This window comes from Macaca nemestrina, chromosome 12, assembly GCF_043159975.1.
Source record: "Macaca nemestrina isolate mMacNem1 chromosome 12, mMacNem.hap1, whole genome shotgun sequence".
NCBI classification, from domain to species: domain Eukaryota; kingdom Metazoa; phylum Chordata; class Mammalia; order Primates; family Cercopithecidae; genus Macaca; species Macaca nemestrina.
Genome location: NC_092136.1, coordinates 133,376,528 through 133,397,211, shown reverse-complemented (window position 1 = coordinate 133,397,211; position 20,684 = coordinate 133,376,528). Strand labels below are relative to the sequence as shown.

At 52.1% G+C, this 20,684-nt stretch overlaps 1 long non-coding RNA gene across 2 annotated transcripts; it reads right to left on the bottom strand.

Moving 5' to 3' along the window:
* Positions 1–5,797: 5,797 nt before the first annotated feature.
* Positions 5,798–19,293, bottom strand: LOC139357631 (uncharacterized). Of its 2 annotated transcripts, XR_011611208.1 has the most exons (4): positions 19,253–19,293; positions 16,287–16,643; positions 6,562–8,389; positions 5,798–6,013 (listed from the first exon to the last, which is right to left on the bottom strand). It is a non-coding gene; the product is annotated as an uncharacterized lncRNA (long non-coding RNA). The 2 variants fall into 2 exon arrangements; XR_011611209.1 differs by lacking the exons at positions 5,798–6,013; positions 6,562–8,389 and adding an exon at positions 13,199–13,912.
* Between the last annotated feature and the right edge of the window lie 1,391 nt (positions 19,294–20,684).

The window sequence follows — 20,684 nt, the reverse complement described above, 5'->3', positions numbered from 1 at the left end:
GGCACGTTAGCCACATCGTAAGTGCTCAAAGCCACCTCTGCTTGGCTAGTGGCTACCATATTGCATGTCTCCATTACTGCAGAAAGTCAAACTGGAAAGCACTGAAGTAGAGAAAGCAGTCCCAAGTGTGAATCCCAAAGCCCTTGGTAACAGCTGGTTAGTGACAGAGAGAGGACTATGACAGAGAAGGCTGAGGCGAGAGGAGGCTGACAGCCACAGACCCTTCCAGAAGGACAAAGAAAGGGTCCTCGTGGTTCATGGTGATTGTCTGCAATGCGTGGGGGCCAGAAAGAGTAGCCCCCGCTTCAGCTGGGAGGGGCGACCCAGGCCATGGCTCCAGCAGCCTGGGCTGCAGGCAGAAGTTCGGCTCTGCCCGCATACCCCTGGAGCCCCATCCCAGGAAGGCACAGTGGCAACACCACACTGAAGCTGCCACTTCAGTCTGAGGTCCAGGCGAACCTCCGCTCCCAGCTTCCAAGTGGTTTCAGCAAATATATTAGATATGCTTGATCAAAATGTGTAAATCAAATGAAAATACGTGATATTAGAAAGTTTGACTGCAATCTATACTGCAATTTGTATTATTGTAGTGTACTGCTTCTGCGAAAATAAGTTATAATAAAGCTTGCTTAACTTGAAGAAAAAACAAAACACTTATGGATTTGATACGATTTTGTTGAACAGAAGTCTTAAATTCTGAGGACACTTGGAAATCCCAGCAGCCAGCAGGGCCATTTGCAGAGATACACTGTGTTAGGAGAAAACAGTTGTCTGAATTTTCTGCTTTCTTGTATTTCTGCTTCATATTTTAAGAATTCCCTTTGAATAATTTCAACCTCGTATCAACTGATCTAAGAAAAAAATGTTCACACTTTGCAGAGACGGTTTAGTGATCAGATTAGCATCTCTAAAGCGGGGAGAGGGTGGCAGTGGTTCTTCTGACTCTGAAGGAGCCAGGGCAAGGCTGAGGCCGAGGGTGATGCCAGCTGGGACTGACACTCGGTGGTCCTTTCCTGCCTGGGGTGCTCCCTTCCAGACAGCAGCACGAAGGCGTGGCCTCAGGCAAAATTGTGAAACAAAAACTTTGTCTCAAGGACTTCCTTCCCCTCCTTCTTCCTCGATACCCTGTTCTGGCTTTTTCTCCTCAGGTATTTGATCTCCTAGGGTGATAAAACGGTAGTGTGGAAATACTAATGTTTTACTCCTCCCAGGTTGAGTATGAATAATAACATTTACATTTTTAACGCAAGGCTCGGGAGACAGCGCCAGAATCAAAGGCAGGAGCAGATATCTCGAGTCTCAGCAAGTGGGTGTTTACCTGTGGTGCCAGCCGGGCCAGCTCGCTGCCATTTCTGAATGCATTTTCTTTTCTTTCTTTTTTCAAATTTCTAATTTTTATTTTAAGTTCAGAGGTACATGGGCAGGATGTTCAGGTTTGTCACACAGGTAAAGGTGTGCCATGGAGGTTTGCAGCAGAGGTCATCGAATCACCCAGGGATGAAGCCCAGCATGCATTGGGATTCTTCCTGATACGCTCCCTCCCCCGACCCCACTGCCCTCCGACAGGCCCCAGTGTGTGCTGGCCCCTATGAGTCCATGCATCCTCCGAGTGCATTCTCTTCCCACAGCATCGGTTGTCTTGCTCAAGCCCACTGCTCTCTGCAGACAGCCTGTGAAGCCTGTTCCCAGATGTGCCATCAAACGCGAGATTTGCCAAGAAGCCCCAGAGCTTGACCCACCTGAAGTCCCATGGAGTCAGCAAGGAGACATTTGGGATCAAGTTGAAGGTCAGGCAGTTTTTGAAGCATTCTCCTTAAGACCAAGTCCTGGTCAGGGTGGGTCCGTCCTGAACCTGAGTGGGTTTGTGCCCGAGACAAGCTGGGATTCTGGAAGCTAAATCACAGGTGGTCTGGAGAGGGGGGGAGATGTGGGGAATGTTCCCACGTCCAGTGGCTGCTTCCTGTGCTGACAGCCACACTGATGACGTGCTCAGGGTGGCAAGGGTTGGGCAGAGGGGCCCAGCATGGGGCTAGCTGCAGAGCCCTGCTGGGGGGCTGCATACTCTCAGACTTCTAGATTCCGGAGACAGGACGTGGTAAGTGGGATGGGATCCCGGGAGGGTTGGGAGATGACAGGGCAAGGGCCGTGGGGCATGTCTCTGATTAAGCAGGCTGGAAGTTGAGAGGGGCCCAGCACCCTTGTGGACTGAGGCAGCAGCCTGGTCATAGGAATAATGTTTTGGTGACTGTGTTGGTGGCCAGCACTTTCCCCTAGGAATGCCAGAAGCCAAGGGGGGCTTTTGCCCAACAAATTCCAGAGACACCTCTCCCTGTAGTGGGAGGAGCTTGTTCTACCTTGCATCTTTCAGCGCCCAGCACAGCATCTGGCACATTGCAGGTTCCAAATCTAGGTCTAATAAACACTGACTAAACTCCTACTGTGTTCTGGGAATACGGGGGTGAGCAGCCCAGAGCTCCTGTCGTTGTGGGGCACACGCTCTGGTGGGGATAGAGAGACAACAGGGAAGCGGAGGCAGAGCACACTGCCCTTCCACAGGGGAAGGAGTGCTCTGCAGAAGGAAAGGCAGGTGGAATAAAGAGTGTCTTGGGGTGGGGGGACCCCTTTGGATCGAGTGATCAAGAAACACCTCTCTCAGGTGGTGCCGTCACAGCCGAGACCGGGTGGACAAGAAGGAACCAGCATTTAACCTTTGGCAGTGGGCAGGGGAGATTGCTCCAAGAGAGAAGACTGCCAGTGTGAAACATTTAGGCAGCAACCAGCTTGGTATGTTTAAGAAACAGAAAAGGAAGCCAGGGCTGCTTGTGTGGCTCTGGTGGTGGCCAGAGTAGAGGACAGGGACTTGGAAAGGTTGGCAGAGCCTCAATCCAGAATGTCCAAAAGGACAAGCATGGGTTTTAGGTGACCTTTGGTGTCTCGTACCCTCAACCCCAAATGTTGGTAGTGCCTCCTCTCCTAAACCATCTGACAACCCCCAAATCCCCCAACACGTTTCCATTTGACACACAGCCTGATGAAGACCACTGGAAGATCGCTGTATTGGGTTTTCCAGAGAAACAGAAGCAACAGCACGGGTGTGTGTGTGTGTGTGTGTGTGAGAGTGTGTGTCTGTGTCTGTCTGTGTGTTATTGGCTCATACAATTACGGAGGCTAAGTCTGAAGATCTGCAGTCAGCAAACTGCAGACCCAGAGGAGCTGACGGTGTAGTTCTCATCTGAAGACCAGCAGGCTTGAGACCCAGGAGAACCAATGTTTCTGTTCAAGTCTGAAGGCAGAGACAAGCTGCCATCCCAGTTTGAAGGCTGTCAGGCGGGAGGAATTCTCCTTCCTCGAGGGAGGGTCAAACTTCTTGTTCTACTTAGGTCTTCAGTGGGTTGGATGAGGCCAACCACACCGGGGAGGGCCATCTGCTTTACTCAGTCTACAGATTCACTGGCTCATCTCATCCAGAGACATGTTACAGGCACACCCAGAACAGTGCTTGGCCGAATATCTGGGCACGTGTGGCCCACACAAGTTGACAGGTAAAATCACCCACCACGACCGTGAGGAGTCTTCACCTGCTTCCTGTGGCCTCAGCTTGCTGGGCTGAGCTATGAGTGACTCCTGCAGAATCTAGCTGGGGACGGAGGAGGTGTCCCTAGGTATGAAGTGTTTGCATAATGCAGCTGTAAGATGATCAGCTTTGGGGCAGGTCGTAATATAGGAATCGGAATAATAAGAACTCTGTCTTGGAACCTTATAGTGCTTTGGGATTTGCAAAGCTCTTCCACACCCATGTCCTGGTTTTCCCTTCCCCGCAGTCCTGTGCCTTATTACTGCCATTCTACAGAGGAGAGGACAGGTGCGAAAGGGGTAAGAGGTTCGCCAAGGTTACACGCGTAGCCAGACACAGTCAGCTCTCCCCAGGTGATGGGGAGCTTGGGTGGGAAGAACAGTACGGCTGCAGAGTGTGGGCAGAGCTGCAGCGGGCGAGGGGACAGCCTGGTGTGCACCACAGGCAGGAGACAGCCAAGGACACAGCGTGGTGCCGCCTGGCCACAGTGACAAGCAGGGCTGTCACTTAGGCGTGGAGACGGCTGTGGCCAGTGGAGCCTGCTGGCAGTGGCAGCTGAGGTCAGAAACCCAGGGCTAGCAGGGATGCAGCCAGACGGTGGGTGAGGAGCAGCCAAATCTGTCACTCAGTCAAGGGCAGGCCTGATGCTTCGGGGAGGAGGTCAGAGAGGCTAGCGGGTGGCAGCCCCGGCTCCACGGCCCTGTCCTAGAGGCCCGCGCTGAGTGCTTGCCCACGGGACGCTGCTCCTGGGCCTTTCCTTACTGACCGTGGAGGGACAGAGAAGGCGGGTGAGCTCAGGACTGCTTCTTCTGCCGATGCATCTTTTGGCTGTCCATTGGCTAGGGTCTGAGTGGTTTCATACTGGAAGTCCTCCTTCCTAGCACTGTGCCCAGTGCATGGGAGACCCCTGATGCAGGTTTGTGGAGGGAAGGGACCAGAACACCCTACCGGAGGGCATGTGCCTGATGCCCGGTGGAAAGTATAGGAGGGAGAAGATGCCGACAGACACCAGTTGCCACCTCGGGGGCAGGTGAGCAGGGCCAGAGGCAGACAGCACTGTGAACCGAGGGCCCATGAGGACTCCCAGGAGCAGGGACAGCAGAGCAGGCCCGGGGGAGACTCCGGTAAACAGAGAAGAGGGGCCAGAGGGAAAAGAGGGAGAGCAGAGGAGGGACACACTCAGCAGGAGAGGTGGGCAGCACGAACCCGGCCTCGGGGCTGGGTAAGGGAGATGAGACGAGGCCAGAGCCGCAGAGCGGGACAAGGGGAGAGGTGGCTGCAGGAGTCCTGAGTGTCGGGCGAAGTCCTTGCCCAGGGAAACACAGTCACAGGGAGAATAAGGGATTCAGGAAATGATGGAAACAATGGGCTTTTCCCCTGCCTTATGTGGAGGCCCCAGGGTCTGACCTGGAGTGGGGACAGGGTTCCACTGGGCCTGTGTCTCATGGTGCTGAACCCACCGGTGCCCAGTGCCCGGGTGCTGGCGAGAGGGCTTCTCCCTCCACGGTCTCCTGTGCCCCAGACCCTGAAGCTCCCTTACTCCTGCCCTCTGGCGCTCTTTGCTCACCCTCAAATCTTCCTGATCCTCTGCTCACACGTGGGCACCCTCTTCTCCTTGCCAGTTTTGCTGACACCAGCTGCTCGGGGCCCCTCCCTGGGGCTGTCACTCTACCAGCCATTCTCGCTGACCTCAGACCTTTGAGCAAGACACAGGCGCTTTTCCTCCTTCGCAGTGCCTCGGTGCCCGTATTGGCTCACAGCTGACCCCCAGCCCTTGGGGCAGGTTTTTATTTTTTTCACTGCTGGAGAAATGCTTTCCTTTTAAATACCTGGAAGGACAAGCCTGCAGGAAATCTCAAGAGTATATAATATCTGACTCACGATGACATTTCGTTCTGTGGAAGCTCATGCTTAGAAATTGGAAGGCCTACCAAACCTTTGAAAGAAAGAACAGAAAGGAAAAACTATGTAACCTATACACATCTATATACACACAAATAAATATGTTTCCTTTGTATATGTATGTGTGTGCATGCATGTATATTTATATTTTTATATATACACATACACACACATATATATTCTAGGGTTCTACGTGAACTTCAACATCAAATATTTCAAGTAACTTTCAGCAAGAAACGAAACCTTTTTCTTGAAAGAGGAAGTTACGAATTGGTAGAGGACAAAGGAGATACACAGATTGTTTTAGAGTAACATGTTCTTTCCCCCACCCAGCTTTATGGAAGTGTAATTGGCAAATAAAAATTATATCTATTTAGGCATGATGCTTTGACAGTGTGTGCATTGTACAACGATCACACAGTCGAGCTGAGGAAGGTACACATCACCATCATCCCCTTTGGAGAATTTTGACCAAGGTACACACATAAAGGTGTCCAGACGCTTCCCGACGGCCCCAGTCACTACTCACTCTTCCTCCTGTAGACAGGGAAACGGAGGCTTAGACCGAGGGGGGACCGGTTGGGTCAGTTCAGTGGAGACTTGGCCCCCAGGTTATTCCTGGGGTTTTGAATATTAGGGTTGTGTGAGTGTATCAGTCAGAGCTATTCAGAGAAATAAACCAACAGGCTATGTGTATGTGTATGTTTATTTACATATATACGGAAATTTATTATGATCTCACATTTGTTATGAGCCTCACATCACTCTGCAGGCTGAGAAGCCCCACAGTGTGCTGTCTGCAAGATGGGGACCAGAAGGGCCCATGGTGTAATCCCAGTGTGAATGCGAAGGCCTGTGGACCAGGCGGAGCTGGGGAAGACGCAAGGAGATGTCCCAAGCAGGCAGGCAGGAAGGACGGACCCCCCTCTGCTGCCTTCACGTTCGACCCAGGCCCTCATTGAACAGGATGAGGCCCCCTACATTGGAGGGCAGTCTACTGCGTCCACTGATTCAAATGCGAATCCCAGAAATACCCTCAGGCACCCCCAGAAATAATGTTGAGTGTGGACGCAGCCCTCCCTCACCTGCACTGGTGGTGGGACTTCAGTCCTGCCTTCCTCTCCAGAGGAAACCTCCCAGCCTCGAGAGGACTTAGCTGCTGGCCCACTCAAAAGGACCTGCGGCTGGGCTGGGCAGAGTGGTGTGGTGGTGGCAGGTCTGCCTGGCAAGGGGTGCAGAGCAAGGACGGTCACCCCGGCCCTCGCTCACTTGCTGGGTCTCAGGCGTGAGGAGAGAGGTCTTACTTAGCTGCCTGTTGCTGGTGACCATGGCTGTTCTGTAAAGCAGGAGGATTAATCAAACACACCCTTCATCAGGGGGTCCTTATGGGCATTTCTCCCGATTCTAATGCTCAGTTTTTATTTTCTAAATAGACATTTACTACTCTTCCCTCTCTGTTATTTCTATGATAATAAAATAACATTGGGGCTGTGAACTTGAAGTACGTTTGAGCTCAGATAAGCTCATAAATAACAGAGAGAGTCACTCCGAAGGGGCTCACATACTGCCCCGCGCTGTTCGTTTCACGCCTGGTCCTATTTTAGCAAATCTCAAAGTGGAAAAGGTGTGATTGTATTCTGTCTTCTAAGGTAACATCAATAACATAGCAGACATTTTTCAAAGGATCCAAGTCATCTTTTACTATACTCTTTCCTTTAAAGGTGATGTTTCTTTCTGTCTGCAGGGCAGGGAAATTAAACCAGTAGCCTGGAGTTTCCCCCAACTTCTGAGTGTCGTTCAGTGCTTCAGGTTCACGTACACCTTGTGACGTGCCCTCCCAGGATGGAGAAGAGCTGGTTCCAGAGAACACACCGGGAGGTTTAGAGCACCCGCGGTGCCCCCTGCTAAAGGCCATTTGGTCCCGTGATTACCACTAATATTCCACTGTCTGCCGAGGGCAAGGCATCAGGCTAGGCGTGAAGCCTCCTTCCACCTCTGTGGCTGGCAAACATCCTCATTCCGTTTTGCTCCTTGCCTCCCCGGTCTCAGAAATCCTGAAGTGCGGAAAAGACAAAGCCCTCCCAGCCCTCTCTTCATTAATCCCACTCCTGGTGATGTGGAACGAGCCTGGACAGACCACCCGGTCCAATCTCCTGCTTCTGGGCTGCACAAACCAACGACAGAGCAAGCTCCCCTTGGTCTCATCTACTGACTGGCTTGCTCTCCCCTGCACATTAACAGCCAGCAAGAGAGGAAAGAAACTCTGGAAAGAACCCAAAGTGGCCATTAGATGATTGTTATTATGTTGGTGCCTGTTGCAATGATATACATCTGGGGTCTTAATAAAATCCAACATTTTTCCAATTAGCTCTTGCTTAATTAGCATCATGAATATTCAGCGTCCTCGTGCTCTTTTGAATGCCCCGCCCCGCCCAGCCTCTCCCAAGGAGGCTGCTCTGTCAGTGCACTGGTGACCCCTTTTGGGGTGGGGATGGAGACCCATGGAGCTCAGACTCCTCTCATCTTGCCTGGCCTCCTGGGAGGCTGGGATGGACTTAGGCCTGAGGCCACTGTTCTCACGACTGCCGGCCACCATCCAGGGGCCGAAGGGCTTGGCGGTCAGATCATCTCGTCTGAGATGCAGGACGCACAGATGCGCGGTGGATTTTCTGCACTTGCTGCGAAGGCTATGAGGATGATTTTGCTTCTGGAAAGGCCCACCCTGAGCACTAGAATATGGAACTCTTTCCACAGACTATGGGAGCAATTAGAAGTCTAGAGGTTTCCTCCCTCCCTTCTTCCTTCCTGCCTTCCTGCCTTCATCTCTTCCTTTTTTCCTCTTCTTCCTTTTTGAAAAAAGAAATTAGCAACAGAACCGTTCCTTCAAAGGCATCTTCCCTGGAGCCTCAGTAGCTGTAACAGATGGAAACAGCACAGTTCTAGCTCATCTGCAATTGAGGGTGTAAAACGCTCTGCTTCTCTACCCCACCCTCCCATCGGGTCACCTCTGGGACACCTTCTGAAAATCTAACGAACACAGTTTTAAAAACTTCCCTCCCACCCCCCAGGAAAGAAAATGAATGGCCAGGGAGGGGAGGTAAATCGCCCAAAATAGACAAGCTCATTAGAAGCGGAAGCCTCCCACCTGGGGCATTTCCCAGGCCACTAAATGGGGAGGCGAGACCGAAATGCAAGCTCCGGGCTCCCAGCCAGAGGGAAGGGGAAACTCCCGGCTGACGGCACAAACACCCATTTTGCGTCCCTCTCTCTACTCCTGATTGAGGGAGGAGAGGAGAGGAAAATGTTCATTCTTTGCCCTCCAAGCCTTTTTCCGGGCCTCTTCTCACCCTACCAAGGTTTGACTGTGTTGCACTGGCTATAATTTGGGCTTAGCTTGGAGGTAATTTCCTGGTGGTGTCTGCAGCTTCGTAATGCAGGCTGTCAAAATGATGTAGAGTTGTGCTCTGCCAGCCGCCTGGCTGACTTTATTCAGATACATCTAATGTGACAATTTTGTCAAAGCCTGTTTTACAGAGCTGTTTTGACTGGATGTGAATGTGGCCTTCCTCATCAGCCGATGCTGCAGCTGATCCCCCCATACCAGGAATGAGAGGATGATAATCTTTCTGTAGGTAAATGTTTCTGGCCTTGTCTCCCTTGTGTTGGGGTGAACTGGCCCACCACAGGGGTGGGTGGTGGGACAGTAGGCTGAGCCCGGCCCAGCCCGGCCACCCTGTCCTGCGCTGGCTGTAATGACAGCACCAGGGAGCCAGTCAGGCCCTCAGGCTCAAGAGCTGAGTGGAGAAGAGCAAGCTGCAAGCTGAGGGTGTGCGTGCGGAAAGAGGTGCAGGAGCTTGTGCTAATGAGGGTGAGCGGTGGGACCTCAGAGAAGCTACAGCAAGGGCACAGTCAGGAGAGGCCACGCGCTGGGCAGTGCAGTGAGTTAGGGAATCCCAGACTCTTGGGCTGAGAGGTCCCGTGCTCAGGCTGAGGGTCCTCCTGATAGCAAGCCTGGGAAGGAAGGGCGAGAACGGGCTCTGGGCTGACAGATGCCGGTCGGAATCCCGGACCCTCCCTGAGCCCCACTGGTTCATCTGCGAGTATTGATCCTTGTAGGGCAGCTGTGGGAATTAAACACGATATCATAAGAGCAGCAGGTCCCCCCCACCATCTTGCCCTCGATTCTGGGCAGGAAGGGCTGGAAGCCAGACGGTGAGATGTACGTGGAGGTAGACGACACAGTTTCCGGCAGCTTCTTACGCCCCTCATGCTCCATGGACTGTTTATAAACGCCCTTGCGAGATTTTTAAGCTCTGTGTGGGTGGGAGTTGGGAATTTATTATTTCATATATATTGCAAGGGCCTCACATATTTCTGCATATTCCTGTAGAATCCTTGGTACCTGATTTAGTATGAGAAAGTTCTCATGCTTGGTGTTTAATCAAGATTTTTATTTTTGCGACTTAAACCGATTTCTCTAACCATTGGATTTTGCTTCAGAGGGAAACAGAAAATGCAGGACTAGATACCTACTCTTTGAGTGTCTGCACACACCAGGCCTCCTCAGGTCGAGCCACATCAACCCCTTGAACTGAGGTGCAGCAGGAGTGAGCCGGCAAGCTCGGATGTGAGCTCACCTCTTCTACCGCCAAGGCTCAGGTCTGCCCGTCACACTGCTGCTACGGAGGTGTCACGTGTGCGAAGCCATCCCAGTTTTGGCACTGACAGACTAGCAGCTGACACCTGTACCTGGTCCTGAGAGGTGTGGAGGTGGGGGTGGCTGTGGGTTGGGGGGGTCTCCAAATTGTCTGCAGGCCACGTGTGCTCAGGCATGCAGGGGGTTGGGACTCTCCTTGCCTGGCTTTGGGACTTCCCACTTCATTTGCATCTCAAAATGTCACCTCTTTTCTTCAGCCGCTGGTTATTGATGTTTATTTTTAACTCGCATGTGATTAAGATGAATCAGAGCTGTCTCTGTCAGCTGCAGATGGGCCTAATTGGGGCGTTGGAGGTTCGGGCCTCTCTGTCCTCTTTGAGGGTCCTCCCTGTTTATGATAGTTGGAAGGCTGGGACACATCTGACTTCCTATCTCGCTCCCAGAACCTGCTGACGGAGCCCCAAGAGATTCTTTGAGCCTGTCTGAATACCCGTTTCTCCGGCCCCTACTTCCTTTGCACCCCTGGGAACATCTGTGCTGCCGAAGGCACTTTATTTGTCTTCATAAGACAAGAGTTAAAAATAAAAATCAATAATGACCAGATTACCAAGGGAAGATTAATTCCACTTTTGTAAATGCTAATGAGATTTGGAACCCTAGCCGGTGGAAGGAGCGCGGATTAGTGCCCTTCTGCTGCTTCCAGGAGAAGGGCTTGACGGGAGCGCTTGTGGGGGACTCGCATCCCTATCTCCTTAGCCCCTTGAGGCTGTGCCCCAGGACTAAGGCCTGAGCCCTGGTACCTCCTCCATGGCCCCCTCCAGGCTGTTGCTGGCAGAGTTTGGCCAGAATGCCAACTACCTGGGAGGAGAATGAAGGTGTGGAGTCAGGGCCTGGAGTCCTCCGCTGTGAGGCTGCAAGGGCACTGCAGTTCCCGTAGGGCTGGGGAAGCCTGTGGCGGGCTCTCCCCGCGCATCAGCCTGGGCCGGCTTCAGGGACCTCTCCCGGGCCTGGCTACCGAGAGCCGAGTCAGAGGCAGCGGTCCTGGGTGCCCTGAGATGTCGTCTCAGCCAGAAGGCACGGGGGCAGCACTGGGCGGCCTGGGCTTGGAGAAGCACATTCTGCCCCGAAATGCACCTTAAATAGTTGACTTTGCTCCGGCCAAGTCTGCCCAGCCTTTCCCTTCCAGTGCTTCCCCTGCTAGGTAGGCTTCCCTTCCGCGGCCCGCCAGGAGGCTAACACCCTTCAAGTCTTTGCACGAAGGTCCCCTTTTCAAAGAGGCTTCTCTGCCTCCTGCCCCCGCCGTTCCTAAGCACGGCCTCTTGCCCACATTTCTGACTCCTCTCCCTCTTCTCTATTTTCCCAGTAGCACCCCCCCTTGACACACCACACCACTTATTTAGTACATACATCCTTCACCACCCCTCTCCTCCCGCAAGAAGGGAAGCCCCATGAGGGCAAGAACTGCAGCCTGCTTTGTTCGCACGTGCATCCCAGTCCCCTAAAGTGAAAACACGGAGGACACTCAATCCTTTCTTACACAATGAAGGAAGAGGGACAGTCACTGTGTCTTCCCTTCTTTCTTTCTTGGCCCCCTCTGTGAGGAAGGTGCTAAGCTTTGATGAAGTAGACCCAGAGGGCAGGGGCGCAAACTGTGGTCCACCCACACCACAGGGCACAGTTCCAGAGAAAAGAGCACACGCGATGGCGAGAGGTAACGGCTTGGGTAGGCAACAGCTTGGGCAGATCTCAGACACTGTGCTGAGTGAAAGAAGCCAGTCTCAAAAGGTTGTGTACTGTAAGCTTCCATTTGTTTGCTATAGTAGAAAAGACAACATTATAGTGATAGAAAACAAATCGGTGATTGTAGGGGTTATGGACTGAGTGAGGGTTGGAGGATAAGGGGGGGGCAGCTTGAGGGAGTGTTTTGGGTGATGGAGCTGCTATGCATGCTGATTGAGTGGTGGCCACACGACTCTAGACACGGGGAGAAATTCACATGGTCTATAGGGCTACAGACCAACAGAAAAAAGCGTTAATTTTTCCATACAGTAATTTTAAAATAAATAAAAAACTATTTTAAAAAGGAAAGGGTGGAGTTTATGCAGATGCACAGGCTCCAGGATGGTCCCTAAGTGGAGTATCAGCCGCGCTTCTGGGAGAGGTGTCTACGCTGCGGAAGCGACTCCCCCGCCACCGTGATCAGCACAGGTGCGGCCCCGCGTTATGAATGGGAGCCGCGGATCAGTTTCTCTCTTTATGTACACACAGCAGATAGAATGCACCGGTGTCTGTGCTGTTTTAAAAGGACAGCATATTTTTAATACACAGCAATACATTTTAGCAGCCCATTTACTGCGATAAGAGGGAAATACACCCTGAATAGAATTTTCTTTGCAAATCCCTTTTCCTGGTCTCAGACCCAGTGATGGATTTCTTGCTGTTAATAGAATCCAGTCCTTTCACTGTCTTCTTCTTGTCGGTTCTACCGCTTTCGCTGTGCCCTCTGCCTCCCAATGGCTCCCATTCCACTCTAGGATTTGCAGTTCTCACTCACCATTGGGCCCAAGCTTTCCATTTAGCCTCAAAGCCAGACAGAGCAGGAGCAAGCGGCAGTTCACCCCAGTGAGAAACCTCTCCCTCCAGGATGCTGTGTGTGACGTGCCCTTTGGTGAAATGCAGCTGTGCCTGGGCGGACAGGCACTGGGAGAGCTTACCATACATTTCCTTTGCTATTGCTATGCGCTTATTTTTCTGCCCATTCAACCTACACGTGTGATCCAGTACCTTCTTTTTTTTTTTTTTTTTTTTTTGAGACGGAGTCTGGCTCTGTCGCCCAGGCTGGAGTGCAGTGGCCGGATCTCAGCTCACTGCAAGCTCCGCCTCCCGGGTTTACGCCATTCTCCTCCCTCAGCCTCCCGAGTAGCTGGGACTACAGGCGCCTGTCACCTCGCCCGGCTGTTTTTTTGTATTTTTTAGTAGAGACGGGGTTTCACGGTGTTCGCCAGGATGGTCTCGATCTCCTGACCTCGTGATCCGCCCTCGGCCTCCCAAAGTGCTGGGATTACAGGCTTGAGCCACCGCGCCCGGCACGATCTAGTACCTTCTAAGCGTTAGTCACTGCACTAAGGCTAGAATGAGCCACAGCTTGCCCTGCCTGCCCTGGGCTCACATCCAGGACCTTTCTCCTCCAAGTCAGACACCTGGGGGTGATCTGTCCCTGAATCCACCATCCACCCCGTCCAGCCATCCCCCTGGCCTTGGTATCCGCCTGAAACCTTCCTCTCATCTGCCCTCTCTTCCCTGTCCTCACTGCTTTGCCTTAGAAGGGGCTGGCAACACCTTGCCCCTGGACCACTGACCTGGACTCCTGCAGTGGCCTACGTTCCCTCTTCACAATCTGTCTCCAACTCACCCCAAACCATCGCCTGCTGATACCTGGGGACCCCTCCCTCACCACAGCCTGCCTTCTGGTCAGCACCCAGGAAGCCCCTGGAAACACGCACCGTGTGACCTGCTGTGTTACCAGCCCTTGTAACATCCCCGCACTCCCAGGGGTCACATGTCACCTTCTCTGACAAAGCTGCCGTCCCCGCCAGCCCCTGGGCAGAATTAAGCGTTCCTCTTCTGTGCCCTTGTTGTACTTTATTCGTATGAGTGCCCTTGTTGTACTTTATTCGTACGAGTGGTATACCGGCGATCATGCCATAACCATGGATAAGCTTACAGAGGGCAGGGCTGCATTTTATTTCTGTTGGCATTTCCAGCACCTGGCAGAGCACCTAGCAAGGAGAAGTACATTTAATGCACACCGGTTTGTTGTGCTGAATTGATTTCAATTTCCCCGATACCATCTTCTCTGAGGGTGTTGTGTGTGTGCAGTGTGAGGGGGGAGGGAAGGAAAGGCGAGGGGCAGAAACGAGGTCTCTCCATGGCTTTCTGGCCTGGAGCCAGCCCCATCCTCCCCTGCAGCAGGTCCGGCTTAAGCTCCCTGTCCTTAGGGAGGGGACTGGGTGTGGGCTTACTTCTTCCCCCTCCAACTTTCCTACTTCAGGTCCACAGTGGCTCAGGCACAGGAGGCCAGTGCTCCTTCCTGCCTCTCCCTCTCCTGGTGCATGGTCACCATGGCCTCCAATCTCTCTGGGGCAGGGGCGGGGGCGGGGGGAGCTCCCAGGGCCTGGCTGCAGATTGGTGCTGGGCTGCCGCAGGTCTCCTGGTAGCTTCCTCTCCAGGGAGTGCTGGGCTCCTGCCGCTGAGCTGGTGTGAGTAGAGAGACACCTTTCGCCTTTCCCACAGGCTTTCACATCCAAGTTGGATGTATTGGGAAGGAGAAGTCTGACAGCCCGGGGAGAAAATTTCTCTCATTTTTGTCAGGAAATTAGTGAATTCTCCTGAATCAGAGAGTTCTAAGAATTGGAGATTTCCTGCTTCTTCTCCCTTCATCCCCTCTCCTCACCCCCAATCCTACCTCAAGAGCCTGGCTGGGAGTGGGATGTGGGGAGCAGCTGCTGTTTCTGTGGCTGTTTGAATTTTTGAGAAATTAATTTTTGGTCTATTTATATTCCCCCCCCGCCGCCACCCGCCTGCACCCTTTTCCAAGAAAGCATCCAGGTCTTCTCTGTTCTCTTGCTTACGCAGACGAGACATGTTCCTCATAGACACGCCTTCTTCCTGGCTCTTGTTTTCTAAGGCTGGGCTCCTGGGAGGAATTGGGCTGGGGGGGGTGGAAGGGGAACTTCCAAGGGGATTGTTGGCAGTGGTGGGGATGGGGTGGAGGGTCTCGGGCTTGGGAGCAGGGGCAGGTCCTTCCCTCTGGTGAGAGGGTCTTTGTAGTCCTGTTTGCTCTGCCTCAAGGTTCTTTCCCCCAGGTATTTGCATGACTTCTTCACTTAAGCGAGGGGTTATTTCTCGAGATCTTCCTGACCAATCTATCTAAAATGGCAACCTTCATTAGTTTCCTTCACGTAACCTAATTGGTGTTTCTTCTTAGTACGATAGCTACCTAACATACGATATATGTATTTGATTATGGTTTATTATTATTTTTCCCACTCCTAGAATGTAAAAGTCCCAGATTTTTGCCCGTGTTGGTTCACTGCTCTATCCCCAGTGCCTACATCACTTAATGGCATCTTACGATGATGAATGTTATGTGTCAGCTTGGCTAGGCCATGGTACCCGGATATTTAGTCAAACATGAATCTGGATGTTACCGTGAAGGCACCTTTTAGATGAGATTAACATTTAAATTCGTCAACTTTGAGTAGAGCCCTCAGTAAGGTGGATGGGTCTCATCCAATCAGTTGAAGGCCTTAAGATAAAAAAGACTTGACCTCTCCTGAAGGAAAGAAAATTCTGATGGCCTTTGGACTTGAGCGGCAACATCAGCCGTTGCCTGGGTCTCCAGCCTGTTGGCATATGCTGAGGACTTTGGGCTTGCCAGCTCTAAACACAGGACCAATTCCTTAAAATCAATCTCTCTCTCTCCACCCTCTCGTACTTGTTCTGTTTATCTAGAGAACCGTAACTAGTAGAGCACCCAGTAAATATTTGTTGAAGGTCTGAATGAGGTGTGAGACCTCAGAAGAGAATGGCTTTCCTGAGTGTCTAAGAGACTGTATTGTAGACACTGGGACTCCCAAGACAGTCCTGATAGCTGTAGCATAACTTGCCTTTAAGGAATCATGGTGTGTGAGGTTTGAAGGTATCACAAATGGCCATCATAGACTTGGGGAGTAGAGGCTTTTCTCCCCACAGTGAATTTTTTCCCAGATCCTTGGGTGAGGTTGAGGTGGGGTAGAGAGGGGTTTTGGGTAACAATAATGACTTGGGGTCAATTTATTCAGATTTGAAGAAAATACAGTATTATGACATTTCTTGAATTCCCAAGTTTATGAGCTAAGTTTTATCTTTCCAAGTTTGGAACATGAGTTCTCCTGGCCATGACCACCAATTCCCTCTTCTCATCAGTAGTCATAATGTTTGACTGATAGCCCCTCTACTAGAAGCTTCATTCATTAATCCGTGAAACATTTCCTGAGCACCTGCTGTGTTCTAGGAACTACATTATTACTAGGGATATGTGTTAGTTATTTCTGCTCCAATGCTTATTGTCTTAAAACCTAGCAGTTTAAAGCAACCATCTCTATTTCTTACCTCTCATAGTGTGTATGAGTCAGGAATTCAGGAGTGGCTTGGCTGGGTGGTCCTGGCCTGGGGTCTCTCATGGGACTGTAATTGGATGTCCAGCCTGGGCTATCATCATCTGAAGGCTTGACTGAGGCTAGAGGCCCCTCTTCCTCACTCTCCGATGACAAACTAGGAGGCACAACAAAGCCCAGAAGAGAGGAAGGACCTGCTTCCAAGGAGGTTCACTCATGTGGCTGGCAGTTGATGCTGACACTTGGCTGGAGTCCTCAGTGAGGACCCTCCCCAGGGCTGCTGATGCATCCTCATGGCATAACAATGACTTCTCACCAAGTGAGTCATCCAGGAGACCAAGGCACAATGCCTCTGTGATAAAGCAATGGAAGTTACACATCATCACTTCCCTGTGATTCTATTGGTGAGTAACACAAGTCAGCCCTAGGGAAGGGGACTGTAGAAAAACATGTGAACATCAGGAGGCCTGGAGCACTGGGAGCCACAGGAGGCATGAATTATTTGTAGTGCTCATATCTTGCAAATACATTGTTGTGGCTTGGGCTCAGCATATGCCCACATCATCTCCAGGTGACCAGTTCTCCCGCCTAGGAGCCCTTTTGTTCCTCAGCATCATCACCATACCAGCCTCTGTTGGTACCTCTCATCATGGTACCCACTAATACTATTAAGTCTGGGCATTGTACCCCAAGTCTGGGCATATTCTATGCCCTGCTCATATTGTGGGTGAGCATATACAAATGACCTCATGCCACTGAAGGACTCCTAAAAAAATGAACAGGCCTATAAAGGCAAAGTATAAATCACCGGTGAGGGGTTTGACTCCTGAAACAGACACAGATACACAAAGTGGTATCGTCTGTGAAGCTCCATCAGCTCCGTGGCATGTTCCCTGGTTCCTTGGTCCTGATGTGAGACACTGCATTCATCTGTACTCCTTTCCTGCTAGACTCTGTTCCTGGGGTCAGGGAGTGAGGCTTCGTCCTCTGGGTCCTCTCTCTCTTTCTTCTAAAGCCAGTGCACCACTGAGGACTCAGACCACACCCTGAAGTGACTGGTTTGAACTGTCCTCACCAGATGGTCAAGGACCAAGGCCCTTCACTGCAGCAGCCCGAGGCCTGACAGCGTACCACTGTCGGGAGTGAAGTTCCGGGAGTTAGGAACTTTCCTGTTCACTTTGCTGAAAACAGCACTCGCCACATAAAGACTTAAATGCTATTGAATGAACCAATTCCCCAGGACCAAGTCAAGTTCACTCAGCACTTGGGGGAGTTCACAGGTCCCAGAGAGCCAAAGCCTGTCTCATTCTCCTGGACCCAAGAAAAACATCAGAACGACTTTCCTGTCCTCTGGGCTTTGTTTTGCCTCCTGGTTCTTTGCCGTCGGAGAGTGAGGAAGAGGGGCTAATGCATCACAAAGGTTTGTGGGTGCCAAACCCCGGCTTTAGATATCGTTAATTGGATGCGGACACAAGAAATGACCTCCTTTGAGTTTATCTGTAGGCAAGGGGGCCGAACCCAGGGCTGGCCCTGAGGGTGGGTTGGGGGTGCAGGTACAGGAGAGCCTGTGGTGCTGTGGGATCTGGGCGGGATCCTGTACAGCCTGGAGAGAGGAGTGGGGCGGAGTGCCTCATTAGCCTATGATTAATATATCATAATATAGTAATCACCAGGCAGAGCCATGTGAACACACCATTAGGCTGGAAATAACAGCCGCAGGAAACACCGTCTGAAGCCTCCCACGGCATCGCAGTTTGGCCTCTCATTCTGTGTTGGCTCAGGTGAGAGCTGGGGCCCCTGAGAGCCCTGGAAACACAGGCAGCTTCCTAACTGCTTCATGTAGGAAGCACTGCTCAGCTGAGGGACCACACCCAGCCTGGGACACCAGCTCCTGGGGAAGCTTCGGGCCTTCCCTGCCCATTATTCCCTCCCTCAGCTCATGCCTAAGTGGGAAGAGGCTGGATTTCCATGGGCTGAGGGCAAGGGTGGTTTGGGGCCACCTTGCAGGTCTGGTCCCTCTCCCTGGGGATTCTGTGCCTAGGACTGTCCTTTTCCCTACTGGTGGGCCGTCCGGACCTATGCGTGCCTGGTTGGGGCTCTACGCCTGCACAAGGAGGAAGTGCTTCTGCTTTCAATCCTGCTTTGAGGTGGCTCCCCTCCCCTCTCTGGTCAAGTGGGTATAGACCTGGAGACAAGAAAGAACAAAGGACACCTGCCTCTGGTCTTGACCAGAGGAGACGTTTGTGTCCAGGCTGCCCTCCAAGACCACTGTGGAGTTTTCAGCACAAACTTTAAGAGTGTGCTTTGACCTGCCTTTGTCCTCCCCACCACTATCTCTGCAGGAGAGCCACAGGGCCATGGAGGGGGACCAGAGCAAGTGGCACAGCCTGAATTCAGGTGTGCAGGGACTGGGGTCCCTGGCCAAGGTTTGCCTTCCACATTCACATAACTTATGCATAGGAACAGGAGAGCACCTGATGTTCTGGGGCATGTGCACCTCTGGAGGCAGGGAATGGGCAGTTTGACTCCGCACAACCCCAGAATTCATAAGGCTTTTGCGTTTCCAGTATGTAGCAATTGCTCAAGAGAGAAGGAAACAGTATTTCCGAGCAGCCTTTGGCGCAGAGCTGATGGTGTGTTTGCCATGCAAGGAGCAGCATCCCAAAGGTGAGTGGAGAGAGACGTCCCGGTGAACATAAAAGTAGTAAGGGTGGGGTTCAGCCCAAGAGGCTGACCAGGGCCAACCAGTTGGTTCAGGCAGACTATATGCTCGACTCTGCTCTGTCCCCCAACAACACCCCCATCGACATCTCCCTTAATTCCCTGGTGCTTGAGTCCCATCTTCCTGGCTAAGCCTATTTTCAGCAGTTTCTCACTGCAAGGAGAATGCTCCCAGCTCTACTGTAAAATGTGACCCTTTCTTTACTGCCCCAGCTCAGTGTTCACCATGCAAATACCTACCAATGTGGGTGTTGCTCGTACAGTAAATTAAGACAATGTACCACCCCAGCCTAGTAAGCAGGGAGCCACCAGTGTCATCTTCTCGGGACAGGAGGGGACGCCCAGCGGGGACTCCAGCTGGTGGCGTCTGGTGCAGGCTTTTCTGCTCTGGCATCTGATGTGTCCAGATATAGACAGGTTCTCTGGGACCTGTTGCTGTCACTTTTTCTTCTTGGCCAGGGGAAATATTTTCTTAGGCCAATTCCACCCTAAGAAGGATCACCACCTGCTCCATTAGGACAGGAAGAAAAGTCAGGGATAGGAAGCAGAAGGAAAAGTCGTGAGACTGAGCACAAGTTAAAAGAGGCTTGTGCAGAATTTTCCCAGAGTGCTTCTTTTGTTGGTTTGGTGATGCTGGCCCCCACTGAAGTCTATTGTAGGGGGTATAGAATTCACGATTTCTGGCTTACATGAAAACTGAGGCATCAGGTCACTGTGGCGTTGTCCCTCCTTGCCAAAGTACAAGGTATCCAGGTCACCTTGCAGGCTCTGGGGCTGTGTCTCCTCTCTCTGGGCAAGGCTGGCTTTGACCGGCTCTGCCCTTTCTTTCTGGGCTCAGGCGACACGTTCCCTGTTCACTGTGTCTTTACAGGGCTGCATTGCTCCCCTGACACAGCTGTTCCTGCCTGTCCTGGCTTCTGGGTGGAACAGCACCACCTTCTAGCTAGAGAGAAGGAGATCTCCCTACAGGCTGGTCACAAGAGGGGGTGCCAGAAGCTGTCACCTTCTGAGGAGGTACTCAGAAGATATGCAAAGCTTTCAGGCAGAGTGGGACATCTTCCCTGTGCCATGCCCTGGTGTCCATTGTCAGTACACAGGTCCCACCACACAGGGCAGAATTCACTGGCATCTAAACAACAGCTCTGTTTGTGGCAGGGTAAAAACGTGCCCTGCAGCTTTATGTCACTCTTTTAATAAGCTCATTATGAATCCCCAAACACCGCAAGCACAACCAGTTCTTTGTTGTGGCCATGTGCTGTCTTGCTGGGAATCAACCTGGCCCACCTCTGGCTTGGCTGGTGGGGAGAAAGGCAACTGGATTAGGAACCTGCTACCTTTCCCTTGACCCCATTCTGTCCAGTTCTTATTCTCTAGGAATCCTGCAGTGCATTTGCTGTGTTATACTTTTTGCAGTCGGTGCACCTCCCAGGTCTCCTTCCTGGGCTGCCACAGCCTGCCCTTCTGCCTCTCTCTGAGTGTGGGCTGCTGTTGCTCAGAGCTGCACCCTTTCTTGCAGGGAGATGCTGAGGAGGCCACGCCCCACACCAGGGTGACGAGCAGCCACGAGGGACTGGTGCAGGTTACAAAAGGCCAGCACTTTCCCCAACGTGGGACAAGTCTGTCGTGCCCGGGACTCTGGGGGTGGGCAGTTGGAAGAGATACTTCAGATGAA